Source organism: Gobio gobio (genome assembly GCF_949357685.1).
Source record: "Gobio gobio genome assembly, chromosome: 2".
Taxonomy (NCBI): Eukaryota; Metazoa; Chordata; class Actinopteri; order Cypriniformes; family Gobionidae; genus Gobio; species Gobio gobio.
The window spans coordinates 77,497,595-77,513,941 of record NC_137098.1 but is presented as its reverse complement, the minus strand read 5'-3'; the positions used below and the strand labels follow the sequence as shown (position 1 = coordinate 77,513,941).

The 16,347-nt window shown below is 35.9% G+C and overlaps 1 long non-coding RNA gene across 2 annotated transcripts; it reads left to right on the top strand.

Moving 5' to 3' along the window:
* The first annotated feature begins 3,002 nt into the window (after window positions 1-3,002).
* Window positions 3,003-4,963, top strand: LOC307141989. 2 transcript variants are annotated; one of them, XR_013818404.1, is made up of 4 exons: window positions 3,003-3,104; window positions 3,222-3,278; window positions 4,680-4,802; window positions 4,896-4,963. It is a non-coding gene; the product is annotated as an uncharacterized lncRNA (long non-coding RNA). The 2 variants fall into 2 exon arrangements; XR_013818405.1 differs by having other exon boundaries at window positions 3,043-3,104; window positions 3,219-3,278.
* The last annotated feature ends 11,384 nt before the right edge of the window (window positions 4,964-16,347 follow it).

Sequence of the window (16,347 nt, the reverse complement as noted above, 5' to 3'; positions counted from 1 at the left end):
CGACGCCCACACACACATCAACTCACACTGCATGAAAACACTGAAATCCGGCACTATCCGGGCATGGTATACTCCTGTGTAATTTGATGTTTACCGGATGTATGTGGGAAAAAGCGGATCAGAGTAACACGGAACAGTATATTTCCAGAAAAACCCAGAAACCTCACGTATGCGGACGTATACAGGAATCCGTGAAATTTCACGGACATATACAGCTGAAACACTGCTGGGTGTGCTAGGACTGAAGACTGTTAGGTGTGAAGAAGACCTTTCATATGTTAATGACTGACACTAGGTGCTGGCTGTTCTCAGAAGGAGGGGGGGCAGGGGAGGACTTCAGGATTGAGAATTATCTCTGGGCTACTGTAGGCTACAGCAAACAAGCTTTTTGCACAGAAAAAAGAATTCTTAAGGCCCTGAAACACTAAACTGAACTAGCAATGACTAAAGCCGACTGTGGGGTTGGTTCACGTTGCCTGGGTCTGGGCCAAACCATCAGAATGGTGTGTCAGGGCCTTAAAACCACTGCATGAAAAGAGTCTCTTAATCAAATATTTTTTATAAAAACAGTACAAAATAAAAACCCTGTCTGAACATATACGTTCACAAAAAAATCTGAATATGTAATGAAATAAACAAAGAAATGTAATGGAATTAACAAAGGATAATTAACCAAACATTTTAGACTATCCCCAAACAATTTTTGCAAAGTTTTACAAATTGTAGGCAATAATAGAATTAAATAAAGAGGAGATGAAATGTGGAAAATGAAAAAGTTTGTTTTAAAAACACCAAAAACTGATATGCTCAAAATAAAAATATGGAATAAAAAAGAGCAGGGATTCACTTGCTCAAGAAACACAGAAACACAAGCAGATCTTTCAGCTCTGCAACTGTTAACAAAAAGTGTCACTCCAAGATTCTTAACTTTAACACGCTGCAAAAAAGTTGGGTTTTGAGGTTTGAAATCCACCACTCACAATAGATGTAGGTGCAACCAATAAGGTTACCAATAAAAATAAGGCAACCAATAAAAATAATCCTAATTTTACAGAAAAAAACTTCAGTTTATTTACAGTATTTTCTTGTAATTTTGAATTATGTTTAAAACGATGTAAAATTACAAACAATATCTAAATAAACAACTTGACTGTTATTTTAAGGATTATATAATTAATGACAAACTACAGTAATTCTCATTTTTTTATACAGGAACATAACTGTATTATTTTTCTGTTTTCATAAATAACAAATTCATGCAAAATTACAAACAATATCTGTAAATTAACAACTGTAACACAATATTTAGCTCATTATATTAAAGATTTATGTTTATGTCCATACTAACAATTTAACATTATTCTTTGTCATTTTGAAGTAAATCTTATTAGTTTTATATTTACACTGTAAAAATAAAAACCTAAAAAAACAGCAGCTACAGCTGCAAAACAAAAACCGTAAAATTAAAGTCAAATATCTTAAGTCAAATAAAGTTAAAAAACTTCACAGAAATTTACATTAAACGTTTTAGAGAAAACACTATTAGTTTACAGATTTTTCCTTATTTAAATTAAGATATTTTAATTTAATTTTCTGTTTTACAGTGAAGGTGTATTTTTACATTCAATTCTGGATACAAATATAACAAAATATATAGCAAACTAAATATCAAACAATAATTGTTTTTAAAGAGTACAAATCTGCACTGCTCTCCAGGTTGAAACTTCTGCCCATACCACAAAACACCATTTGACCAATTAATTAAATATAACAGCAAATAAAAATAAATATACACATTTTCTAACTGTTGTTTAAAACAAGTTTTTTCTATATTTGCAAGGCTATTTGCTGTCTTTCCGTGTTCTTTTGAGCGTGATTGGTCAATCTGAACGTCATCCAGAAATCTGGCCAATGACAGTGCGCGCCTTCAGTTTGAATTATACACCCGTTGCCGTTGGAGTTGATCGTGGCTCGCGGGGACGCGACGCGATCGCGGCTTCTAATCTTCACATCGGTCTATTAATGGCATTGCATGGACCATTTAAACCTGTTAAAATCTTATTTTGGACGAATTTTGATGGTGGGATGTCGACTGAGAACGAAAAAACATGAATACGAACAGACTAAGGTTTCAATGGCGGACAGCAGACGGCAGAAGGTAACGTAAATCCCTTTATATTGTTTCTACTGCTCATCAAGATATAACGTTAGTGCATTAAAGTCATATGCTAATCGTGATTAACTTACATATTCTGTTTCTGTGTTTTGTTGTGTTGTAATATTGTTAAGATAGGGCTGGGTGTTATGGCGATCTGATGATACTGACTATTGTTAGCGATTTTGCTGTAAACGTTAACATTACCTTTTTATATTGCGGAATGGGAATATAGCGTATATAACGCAGCACTGACTGTACTAAAACTTTTTGACATTTTGACAAGGAAACATGCATGAATGTAGAATAATGAACGGGACATGCATGTGTTTAAATAAGCCTCTCTCAGACAGCATGCGATCCCGAAATCAATTATCTTTCTGTAAAATGCACACAGTTATCTCAGTAAGCCTCTCATGCGAGGTATTCACTTGATTTAAACAGTCAGTAATGTCTAAAGTAAAGTCAAACAGTTCAAGTTAATGTGGGGAAACCCGGATGCGTGTCATTCTGTGCATCAGTTCTTAAAGGGGCTGCAGCTTTGTCATCATTTTAATAAAACAAAAGAATAGAGAAGACCTTCTGCTTCTTTAAGAATCAAGTGATATTAATTAATTGAATATCATACAGTGAAGACTTTTAAAGCAGTATTATTCTGTAGCATTTTAATAAAATATCCATCAAAATAAATATATTGTGATATCGTTATTGTAAAATAAAATTTCTCATGTATGTATAATTATATGGTCATAATGCCCATCCCTACTGTCAGCTAGTTTTAAGATCAAGCTTGTCATAAAATGTAACAGAGTTTTGGAATGAGTAATCTGAGAACACTGTCATGTACACTTGTTCAACAGAGAGGACAGGAATCCACCATACTTGGACTCTGAAAAATTATAGGCAAACCAGGATTTTGGATCTACTGTAAAGTTTTTGTATGGGCCTGGTGAGTATGTGTTGCAAGTCCTTGTCCGTAAGTTGATAATTAATATTAATGTTTTATCAAACAAATTAATATTCATTTGTGTGTGTGCATGTTTCTTCCCCCCTCATGATCCAGAAGTTTTGGATCCATGATCCTGAAGAACTTTTACAGATGTTGACCCTGAATGTGTAAAAGGTAATCTTAAAAATGTTGTCATTATTTTAATGTTCTCTGTTTTTTTTCTGTAATGTAGACGCATGCATTTTCTGTGAAGTTGCTTTGAAACAATATCAGGGTTTTTCCTACATTGAAAATTTTTTGCCGGCCGCCAAATTTTTTTTTGTCCCGCCAAAGCCTTATTTGATGAGTTATTGTGATTTATGAGTGATGTAGAACAGATGACTGCTGCACTTGAGTTAACTGAGTGACAGAGAGAACGACCAGTGAGCTCCTCCCGCTCGCACGCTCTCTGTCTTCAAAATAAGCATTCTTAGCTTTCTAATATTTCACATTTTACGTTAATCAAAATCAAAAGGTCGGAAGACCGAATCCATGTTGCACGTGGCGCTATCAGACGTCTTCCTTTAATTACCGCTGGGTGTGAAATGCGCTCAAAACATTGACTGATTCTCTGACCAGCTGCAATAAAGCATACTTTAAATAAACAGGAAACAAATCCTATCCGGTTATGTAGTGTTTTCTGTGTGTTGACAAATCTTTCGCGATGTTCTAAAGACGGGATTCACACACAACGCGTCTGCTAATGTCCGATTTGCCACCTAATGACTCCTTTGAACTGAATCATTTTAACAACTGGTTAGAACAACTGATCTGTCCAACACTGAACTCACGAAGCAGTTTAATCATTTACTCAGAACAACACCTGAAATGAGAACACAAGTGTGCTTACCCACTTTAGCAAGAGTGGATAGTAAGAATTAGTTTTAATTATCAACAGTCTTTCAGCTTATTTATGTTCATAATGTGTAGTAAAATAAATCGCCTAAAATCATTTAGTTTAGACTGGAGTGAGGTGAACCCAGAACAAAGTTGTTGTTAGCTAGCTGATTGTATATGGCAGAAAATTAGGCTATTTGTTCATTTTTTTAATATTGATATGATTACCAAAACAAACAATTATCAGTAAATAGTGTAAAAATGAGGAAAAAAAACAAACATCAAGGTATCAAAATAAGATAAGCAAAAGTTACAAACTTTCTTTGAATTTATTTCAAATTTATTGTCAGTTTTGTGCTTGCAGATCAAGTGGGTAGGGTATTTTTGTGTGTGTGTGTGTGTGTGTGTGTGTGTGTGTGTGTGTGTGTGTGTGTGTGTGTGTGTGTGTGTGTGTGTGTGTGTGTGTGTGTGTGTGTGTGTGTGTGTGTGTGTGTGTGTGTGTGTGTGTGTGTGTGTGTGTGTGTGTGTGTGAGAGTGAGTGAGTGACCATGTCTGTCAGCCACCACCGAAGACCATTTTTGACCCAGGAAAAACCCTGAATATGTATTGTGAAAAGCGCTATACAAATACATTTTAATTGAATTGTTTTACTTACTTTTATTGGCATTAACTATATATTATTAATGTATTATTTGGAAGGTCGCAAGATGTATTTTATTTTGTGAGACTTTGCTGAGGAAGTATTCTTTGGCTCAGTCTGAAAAGGCCCAGAAAAGAAACACTATGAAGAACATCACACAGAACCGTCAGAGAAAGAGACGGGTAAGTTAAGAAACCGGTTAAGCTTTTTCCCTCCAGAATGTTACTATACTCCTCTCTGAGTTTTAGTGGTTAATTTACTGTCATGTTTTGCAGTTGCTGGAGACCAGGTCCAGGGTTGCACAAACCAACACAGAACCTGTGGAAGACCGCAACTATAGACCTGATGAAGATGATGATGCTGTTGTTGATGGAAGGACAGTGTGGATGGTTTGGCTAGCTCAAACAACATTGTGTTAGAGTTGGTCACAATTATTTTATAATTATAATTTTAATATTCAATTTTTCCATTTTATATTTTCTTTATTCCTATGTTTATATACTTATACTTTTATTGGTTCCCATATATAGAACATTTACATATATTTTATATACACTTTTTAATTTATAGATTTCTTTGTCTCGTTTTATAATGTATACTTTGTATGTTTGTTCCTTTTTAGATGTCCATGTTGCTTTTGATCTCCACGTTTTGTATTGTTGTTCCTCTTACGTCGCCTTCCTTTAGAAACATTTTGTTCACTTATCTTTTCCCCCATTCATTTGAATGTATGTTTATAATGCTCTTTGTTCTTTTTATTTGGTTATATTGTTTACTTGGAATATTTATGTGTATTTTATATACACTTTTTTTTGTCTTATAAATTTATTGTTCTCATTTTATATTGTTTAATTTGTATATTTATTCTTTTCCTTTTTATGTTCACTGTGTATTTTATTCCTTTACATCTGTCTTTTAAATGCATTTTGTTAATTTTTTTTCCCTTTTTGTTTCTTTACCAATTCAATTTAACGTATATTTATGTTCTTTGGACTGTTTATATTTTTACATTTGTTCCTTTACATTTTCATCCCTTTTAAATACATTTAGTTCACTTGTTTTTGTTTCACCATTGTTTTAATGTTCGTTTATAATGCTGTTAAGAATGTTTTTTTTATATATATATACCTTTTTAATAAATATTTCAGACTTTCTCAAATTGTTTTGTGTGTATTTTTCTTTTGGGAGGGAGAGGGGATTATTTTTTATATATATATATATATTATATATTAATTAGCAAAATCTGCATAGCTGGCCTATAACCAATCAAGTCCCTATGCTACAAAACCTAGCCCACCCTTAGCCTTAGAAGTAACCAATAAAGTCACTTGACTGGGTTTTCAATATGCCCTGTCCTCCAATAGCAGTCTGGGTTTTGGGAGTGGTTTTAAAAAAAACAACCAATCCAGTTTGAGATGAAGGACCAATAGGGGGTGGAAGGCAAAGCTGTTTAGAGGTGTGAAAATGTCTCCTGGGAAAAACTTGATGGGATTATTTGCCATGGCAACAAATGGCTGTAGCATGGGAGTATACGGCCACAACATACATCCGATTTGGTACCATTTCGGATGAATACGGACATATACGGATCCATGGAATTTGACCTATCCGGCCAGTATACTCCTGGATTCTTCCGAATTTCAGCAGTGTATACAGGAGTATCCTGGTCCGGATACACCTTTTTTCATGCAGTGTCAAACAAACACATCGTGCACGAGGGCGCACTAAAGCTTTATTTGTTTAAATTAGCTCAAAATTACTGTCAGATGTAAGCAATTACCTAGACAAACTATACATCATTTAAAAGATCTAAGACTCAAGCTTCCATTTTTGACCTCTGTTTTATTCTCAAAGACATACAGTGACCGTAATTTGTTAATATGTGTCAGGAGTTATGAATAGGAAAACCGTCGGTACCTTCTTTTTTTTTTTTTTACACATAATTCTGACTTTATACACACAATTCTGACTTTATATCACACAATTCAAATCTGACTATCACACAATTCTGACTTTATACACACAATTCTGACTTTATACACAGTTCAAATCTGACTATCACACAATTCTGACTTTATACACACAATTCTGACTTTATACACACAATTCTGACTTTATATCACACAATTCAAATCTGACTATCACACAATTCTGACTTTATACACACAATTCTGACTTTATACACAGTTCAAATCTGACTATCACACAATTCTGACTTTATACACACAATTCTGACTTTATACACGCAATTCTGACTTTATATACAAAATTCTGACTTTATATACACAATTCTGACTTTATACACACAATTCAAATCTGACTGTCACACAATTCTGACTTTATACACAAAATTCTGACTTAATACACGCAATTCTGACTTTATACACACAATTCAAGTCTGACTATAACACAATTCTGACTTTATACACGCAATTCTGACTTTATATACACAATTCAAATCTGACTATCACACAATTTAAATCTGACTATCACACAATTCTGACTTTATACACACAATTCTGATTTATACACACAATTCTGACTTTATATACAAAATTCTGACTTTATACACACAATTCTGACTTTATACACGCAATTCTAACTTTATATACACAATTCAAATCTGACTATCACACAATTTAAATCTGACTATCCCACAATTCTGACTTTATACACGCAATTCTGACTTTTTACACGCAATTCTGACTTTTTACACGCAATTCTGACTTTATACACACAAGTCTGACTTTATACACACAATTTTTTTTTTTTCTCCCCTTCAACAGATAGACCAAAATAGTGCAGTAATAAACAATCTAGTGATAAACAATCTAGTAATCTAGTAATTCCATAAGTCCAGAAGTGAAATGAAAATGTGTAAATGTATAGGTGTGTGGGTGTGAGTGTGTGTGTATGCATAAGCAAATTAACCATTAATTATTTATTACCATCTTCATTGCCATCACCACCACCACCTCCATCATACTGCCCTCATTGTATTAGTCTCCTTCTCCTTCTCCTTCCCCTTTTTTCCTATGTAATGATTGCCATTTATTACCATTGCCACCACTCCATAGACAAATCAATTTTAGATAGTAAATTAGTAATGGAGGGTAATATATAAGATAACCCTCCCCCCACATCTATTCAGTCCCTATTTTCTCCTATACATTTTTTATTTATTATTATTTTTTATTTATTTTTTTGTATGTTGTGTGTAGTATCTATGGTGCATTAAAAGAAGGGGTACAGTGTGAGAGTGTCTCAACTTGGGACAGAGATACACATAAACTTTTTTTTTTTTTTTTCCTTCTTCCTTCTCTCTCTTCTACGTTGTGGTGCATTAAAAACACATGAAAAGATTAGGGGGGTATTGGAAATAATCAATTGATCTAGCTACAGCAGTAGTGGTAGCAATGAAAACCAGGTTAGTAATTCCAAAACAGCAATAATAATAATAATAATAATGATAATGATGATGATGATGGCAATGGTGATGATGATGGCAATGGTGATAACAATGACGAGAGCAATGACAATAACAACAGCAATTACAACCATAAAAAATAATACTAGTAATCATAACACTAACAGTAATGAAAATAATGATAATGATGACAATAATAACAAAAATGCAGTAATATCCGTGGGTTGATTAAAAGGTGGAAGGAATCAGAGTTGAGAGGATAGAAGGGATTCATAGTTGTAAGAGGTCAGTAAGTGTTGGATGGCAGAGGTCGGTTTCAGATGTGTAATTATAAGGGGAAGATGTGTATTCCATTGAAATGAAGTCTGTAATAAGGTTTTTCCAGTGGTTAATGTGTATTTTGTTACGTGTTTTCCAGTTCATGAAGATAGTTTTCTTGGCGATGGTTAGAGCTGTGAGGAGCATTTTAGAGTTTATATTTTTTTTTATCAGAAATTATTGTGAGGTCCCCCAGCAAGCAAAGAGATGGCGATAGTGGGATGCGGCATCCCACTGTATTAGATAGTGATTGTGTGACCTCTTCCCAAAAGTGTTTGATTGGAGTGCAGTGCCAGGTTGCATGGATGTATGTATCTGTAGCTTTCTGATTGCAATGTGTGCAGACTTCTGATGTGAAACCCATTTTAGCTAATCTATTGCCCGTGTAATGTGTTCTATGGAGTGTTTTGTATTGTATTAGTTGAAGATTAGCATTTGTGGACATGTGATAGATGTTTTTACAGATTTGGGTCCAGAAGTTGGCATCAGGAGCTATTGAAATATCATTTTCCCATTTTATTGTTGGTAAGTATGTGGTCTGTGGTTGATTTGAAATGATTTTGTATATTTTTGAGAGAAGTTTCTTTGGAGAGGAAATGTTAATCAAGTCTGATATTGCCGGTGGAAGTTCTAAATTTATGGCTCTGATATTTATTTTTGCCAGAACAGAAGATTTGAGTTGAAGGTATTTTAAAAATTCATTGCTCCCAATGCCAAACTCCTGGGCCAATTGCGGAAATGTTGTGAATGTGTTAAACTTGAAAATATGGTTAATGTGGGTGATGCCCTTTTCAGCCCATGTACGAAAATTCAGTATTTTTTTATTGCTTATGAAGTCACGGTTGTTCCACAGTGGAGTGAGGTTAGATGGAGCTAGTATAGAATTTGTGATTTGGTGAAATTTCCACCAGGCTGTCAGAGTGGAAGCTATAGTTACAGCATTAAAACATGTGTGTTGTTTGATTGATTTGGTGAGGAATGGTATGTCAGCTATATTTATTGCATAGTGATTGTTCTATATCTAGCCATATAATATCGGATTGGGTGGGGTGGATCCATTTGTATATGTATTGCAGTTGGTTAGCCATTGAGTATAAATGAAAATTTGGTGCTTCTAGTCCTCCTTTAACCTTGTTTTTTTGTAATGTAGTCAGTTTTATCCTTGGTGTTTTATTTTTCCAGTAGAAGTGAGTGATAATCGAGTCTAGTGATTTAAACCAGGCGAGTGTGGGGTGGGTTGGAATCATTGAGAATAGGTAATTGATTTTTGGTAAAATTGTCATCTTTATTGCTGCTATCCTGCCAATTATGGAGATTGGAAGGTTGAGCCATCGAAGCAAGTCATCTTCTATTTTTTTGAGCAGTGGTGTGAAGTTGAGTGTTACCAACTCTGACAGTCTGGAGGAAATCTTAATGCCTAAGTAAGTGATGTGATCATGACATATAGGTATAGGTGATTGGTGGGGTGCCACATCCCATTTAGTTTTATGTAAAGGGAGGATGGATGATTTGTTCCAATTTATTGCATAATCTGAGATTTTTGAAAAGGACTGGATTGTTTTAATTATTTCTTGAGTAGATGCTAGAGGTTCTTGTATAAATAGTAGAATATCATCTGCATAAAGTGAGATTTTATGTATTTGTTGTGGTGTTTCAATACCTTTGATTGCTGGGTTTTGGCGGATAGCTGCTGCTAGGGGTTCAATAAAAATAGTGAACAGAGATGGAGAGAGTGGACATCCCTGCCTCGTCCCCCTGTGCAGTGTGAAGCTTTGTGATGTTAGTCCATTGGTTGTGACTGTGGCAGATGGTGATGTGTAAAAAATCTTGATCCAGTTAATAAATGACTCTCCAAAGCCAAATTTTTGTAGTGTGGTGAACAAAAATTTCCAGTTGACCCTATCAAAAGCTTTTTCTGCGTCTAATGTGGCAATGAGAGTATCTTTCTGTTGTACTGATGAGTAATGCATTAAATTGTATAATCTGCGGGTATTGTTGGATGCATGTCTTTCTTTTATAAAGCCGGTCTGATCTGGATGGATGATATATGATATAATTTTTTCAATTCTATGGGATAGTGCTTTGCTAATAATTTTTATGTCGACATTTATGAGTGAAATAGGACGGTAGTTAGATGTGAGGGTGTGGTCTTTGTTAGGTTTAGGAATGAGAGATATAAGTGCTGTATTCATGTGGGATGGGAATTTAGCATTTTGTTTTATTTCTGTTATTGTTCTACTGAATAGTGGGAATAAAGTTGACCAAAAATGTTTGTAGAACTCAGCAGGGAAGCCATCCGGTCCTGGTGCTTTATTATTTTGCATGTGTTTCAGCGCGGAGTGAAGTTCGTTTTCAGTGATCGGTAATTCGAGAAAGGTAATTTGTTCCGGGTTGAGTTTTGGTAGAATGGTGTTATCGAGGAATTGGTTTATATCTTCTTGGTTTGGGTCCAGATCAGATGAGTATAATTTTGTATAGTATTCTTCAAATATTTTGTTTATCTCAATCGGTGCATTGGTTAGCTTCCCTGCTGAGTTTCTAATAGAGGTTATAGCTGTTTTTTCTTTATTTCTTTTAATTTGACTGGCTAAATATTTTCCGGATTTATTGCTGTGATGAAAAGTTTCATGACGAAGTCTGTGAATAAGAAACTGGTTTCTTTTGTTTATTATTTCATTAAGCAAAAATTTATTTTTTCTAAGTTCTTTATGGATGATAAACCGTCTGTACCTTCTAAAGATAGTAATACGAGCGTCAGCTGCTCTCATTCATAAAAAACTCTTCATACTTCACACTGGCAGCCGGAGGGCGCTCCGTGCACATGTAGCACTCATGAAGAAGGTATGGTATCTTCTTCATGCGTTCTATATATGGATTACATGTGCACGGAGCGCCCTCAGGCTGCCAGAATGAAGAGTTTTTTATGAATTTTTTTGATTTCCACCCAGAAATGTGTACTTACCTAGTAAATTAATCTTGATTCAAGAATTTTAAATATTTGGACTGGAAACAAGAAAAAATACAAAATAAGAAGAGCATTTTTTGCAGTGTAGTCAAATCTTCTGATCATTTAAAATATAATAGGCCTTTGTTGAATACATTCCAAATATAATAAACTACAAAAAATATATATTTCCTTTCCCTGTTGCTCTCTGTCACAGGCCTACCTGAAGCTCATTCATTATGCAGCTCATTAATGCGAGTCCTTTGTTCTCTCAGGTGCTATTTCATCATTATTCATTAGATAGCACGCCTCCTCGCATGTTGGCTTTGTGAAGAGAAACTGTCTTACAAATTTGAAATCAGTGTAATGTATGTAAATGAGTAGGCTCAATGATTCTCACATCAGTTTAAAGAAAAAACTCTATGGAAATACAAGATGGAGTCAAAAGTATTGTGAACACATATCTATTGTGTGTTTTGAGGCCTTAATTTTAAAACAATTTTTTTTTGTTTTTTCAAAATCCATGCACAAACATTTTTCTCTCAAAAATACAAACATGTACATACATGTTGCTCATATATTCTGGTAGCCCAGTTTGTGCTGAATACAGTGTAATTACACTTTTGCCATTAATTTGTTTATAAGCAACTGAAAAAAGCACAAATGTCAGAGCATGTCAAAACTTCTAAAGGGCCCCAAAAGAGCTCAGACTCCAGAGGGTTAACTTGGACAATGTGACTGAATAAGAGGTATTTCTTTAATAGCGTGACAGTTTGACAGCATGAGACGTATCTCTCCCCTGCTCATTATTTTGAAAAAGTATGTTTTACAATATTTTGCAGTATGACGTTGTCCATTTCTAAATTATGGCTTATCATAGACTTTAGCTAACCACAAAGCTAGCTAATACCATGGCTATCAGTGGAAGACCGCCAACATTAATGTGCTTGGAAATCACAACAAACGTATTCTTTCTAAATAAAGTAATGATTACTGTATTTAATATAACTAGTATATCACCAGCCTGTCCCCTTATATTTATTATTCTTGTAAATCATATACAATATATATATTTCATATATATATATATTCCATATAAAATAATATATAATATATAATTCATATATATAAGCTTTGCCCACGAAAGCCGGAGTTTATTTATGGCTTCGTGGGGAGGTATGTCTCTTTAAAGGGTTAGTTCACCCAAAAAAAATTCACCCAAAAACAGGGCTTAAAAACGGAAAAAAATATCAATCGGTTCACTCCGAGCAGAATCGATATTTTAACGTTTCCGTTTTTGCGTTCCTCAATAAAAATTACTGTTCCGAAAACGGTTTGATTTGAAAAAATACCGGTTAATAACGTTATTTTAATTTAGCCTATACTTTAAACAAATATGTATAAATAGACTTATTTTCACTCAATAATAATATAACGCATGGTAATTAAACTTGAATATTTATTTCATAACATTTTTAAAACCACAACAGAAATACATGCATTAATTACAAAGCATAAACAGCGGACCTGTTTTAATGGAGCGTTAGACAATCGAAAGTGGCCTCTTATGCCTAATTCTTTTCAGAAGAGTAATAACATTCTTTGTAACGTTACATAACTTTTTTTCAACACGACTTGTTTTAAAAAATGTATAAATAAAGAATAAATAAACTGGATAACCATTAATGAACCGTCAACTGGTAATTTCAAAGCAAACACTGCGCAACACGTCCTTGCATCACATAATCAAATTCAGTCAGCTAATAAAGCTCGATCATTTAATGCAATAAAACATACCATTTAATACGAAGCATCAACCGTATAGAAAACATTGACCTGTCCTGTATTGGCAATCTGACTATAGGAAAAATGTTTGATAGATGCTATAGCCTACTTGGATAGGCTTAAACGGAATCTATAAACTAGCCTAAATCAGTCTATTTGAGCTTAAAGTCCGAACTGCTTATTTAAACGTTCGAAAAGAATGTCCACCAATACCTGCGCTTTCATTGTAGACCTCAGCGGGGAAAGAAATGTACTTGAGGCATGAAAATGCGCACTCTGCACTGACGGTAGATTCATAGATGACTGGTGCGCGGGCATTTCACTCACGCTTGATCCATCAACGTCACATGCTGTACTACTCATTTCATGATTGGTCACTGCCAAATAAAAATATTAAAGAGAACGATAAAATAACGTTATTAACCGGTTAATGGTCATTTCAAATTAACGTTTCTGTTCAGAACCATTCAAATTGATTTTGATTTCGTTTTCGTTTTTGTTCCTCTTAAAGGGTAACTAAACCCTAAACCAACTTTTTTTAGTTAATGATCTGTAATACTGGGGCTTTATTAATGCTGTTCATTGATTCGAGTAAATGTTTTGACATTTGAGTATAAAGTGTTTTAATTCTATAAAATATGGTGTAAAACCGCCAAAGTGCTGCCCTCTTAAGGTTGAACGGTGGCTACTGCAGTTGAATTTTCCTATTGGACGTTGTGGTACATCGTGACGTATGATGGCACCTCCAACGGCTCACTATCCGCGCCCCTACCACAAGCTCACCACGCCCTCAGAAATGTTTTCCCCAATCGCATGAGGAGAACGGCTTCACTCCAGTATGAACTGTCATATTACATGAAGTAAACATTATGAATGAAACTCACTGATACTTGCTTTAACATTGTATTGAAGAAAATACGGTTAAATAATGCAGTTGTCAGAACACGTCAGGCTTTTCTTGCGATATTATTGCCGCCCGTCATGTGTACAGATCATTTTCATACAGGCGACGCGCTTTCAAACCCTGACACGCAAGTGGTTGCCGCGGATGCAGATAGATTAGGTCAGTTCTCTTGCGCGGCTGCTTCACTAGCATCGTCGTCATCGAGAGTTAACGCAGTTTGAGCAGCGGCTCGCATTGATAAGGCTCCGGGTTTGTGTCTGTTACAGACAATCAACCTTCCTCCACTTCAGGTGAAGGTAGGAGAAATGACCGCTCTGTTGCAAAGCTGGCGTCACTCCAGTCATTCTCCATCTTTGCGACTAGCGAGTCAGACAGCTGTCAATCAACCCGTCACTGCGGGTCTCAGGTGCACGCCCTCCGCTCAGCCCCGCCCTCGGTTCGTCCCCTCTGTGTCCGCCGGGCTCTGCCCACTTTTCCAGCATTTTTTGAAAATTGCCAGTGGGTGGAGTTAAGCTCTGAGCAGGGGTTTAGTTACCCTTTAAAATTTCGTTCGTTTCCGGTTTTCGTTTTCGTTCCTTGAACCGGTTCGGAGCCCTGCCCAAAAATGATGTCATTAATTACTCACCCTCATGTCGTTCGACACCCGTAAGAACTCCGTTCATCTTCGGAACACAAATGAAGGGTGAGTAATTAATGACATAATTTTCATTTTTGGGTGAACTTACCCTTTAATGCAGACCCAGGCAATAGCTCGTGAGCGTCTGTTCCACCCGGGTATTCTCACATACCCACGTGATTTCGCACCCATGATAGTCGAAAATGTTGACGTCGAGGGTGCAAAAAACACGTGAAGTAAATGGTTTTCTCCATGACTTTGTAACCAGACAGAAACCTCAAGCTCACTGCATTTGGCATCTCAACTGTGCCTTAGCCACCGCGCGAACAACCACCTCAATAAATTCCTCGTATGGATTAACTATCATGTGAGGAACGATCGCATGCCGGCTGCTCGAGGTCCGCAGACCCAGAGATTCATCATCATTCCTCGCACGAACCTAAGAAACGCTGGAGCGCGCTTTGGGATCACGCGGGGAAACATGTAGATTTGGTGAGCGAGCAAGCAAAAGGGATGGACCCGTCTGTTGCTCGTCAACAAACCCATTTGAGAGCCCCGTTTAACACGGATGCGGACTGAAAGTAGTCAAGACGAGCATAAAGCATTCTAACTGTAAAGGCTTGCAATGCTCGCACTCATCTGACTCAATGCAGCGACCGCATGCTCTTCCCCAGCCTCAGTCTTCATTCACTTCAAAATATTCACCCCTGGTGTTTCAAGGAAAGGAAAGAATGATGTGAGAGTGAGTAAATAATGACAGAATTAAAGTTAGCATGTTAAAATGTAAATACTAGTACAAACCTTCATATAGTTTAGGAAGACTCTCCCTCAGTTTTCTCTCAGGAGATCCAGTTTAGTGGATTTGTAGCTGAGTTATAGTTACTCTTTGCTATCTAGACCTGGTACTAGTAGTTGTCTCTTATGACAAGTCAATGTGCCATTTTTAACCTGACTTGGTTTGAATAAAAGAGATTATTGGTACTGCATTGGTACAGACTATTTTGATATCATTAATCACTAAAGGCATTCATCTCATAGCTTGTTTACACGCATTTTGAAAGATAATTTATTTGAAAAATAATAGACTACCCTGTTTTTTGTGTGAAAAAATTCCAGTTCCAGTCAGTGAGATAGAGAGAGAAATATGGGAATGGAGGAGGATAAATATGGGAATGGAGGAGGAGAAAAATGAGAACAGAGGAGGAGAAGAAATATGAGAACAGAGAAGGAGAAATATGAGAAGAAATATGGGAACGGAGGAGGAGAAATATGGGAACAGAGGAGGAGAAATATGAGAACAGAGGAGGAGAAATATGGGAACAGAGGAGGAGAAATATGAGAACAGAGGAGGAGAAATATGGGAACACAGGAGGAGAAATATGAGAACAGAGGAGGAGAAATATGGGAACGGAGTAGGAGAAATATGGGAACAGAGGAGGAGAAATATGGGAACAGAGGAGGAGAAATATGGGAACGGAGTAGGAGAAATATGGGAACAGAGGAGGAGAAATATGGGAACGGAGTAGGAGAAATATGGGAACAGAGGAGGAGAAATATGGGAACAGAGGAGGAGAAATATGGGAACGGAGTAGGAGAAATATGGGAACAGAGGAGGAGAAATATGGGAACGGAGTAGGAGAAATATGGGAACAGAGGAGGAGAAATATGGGAACGTAGTAGGAGAAATATGGGAACAAAGGAGGAGAAATATGGGAACAGAGTAGGAGAAATAT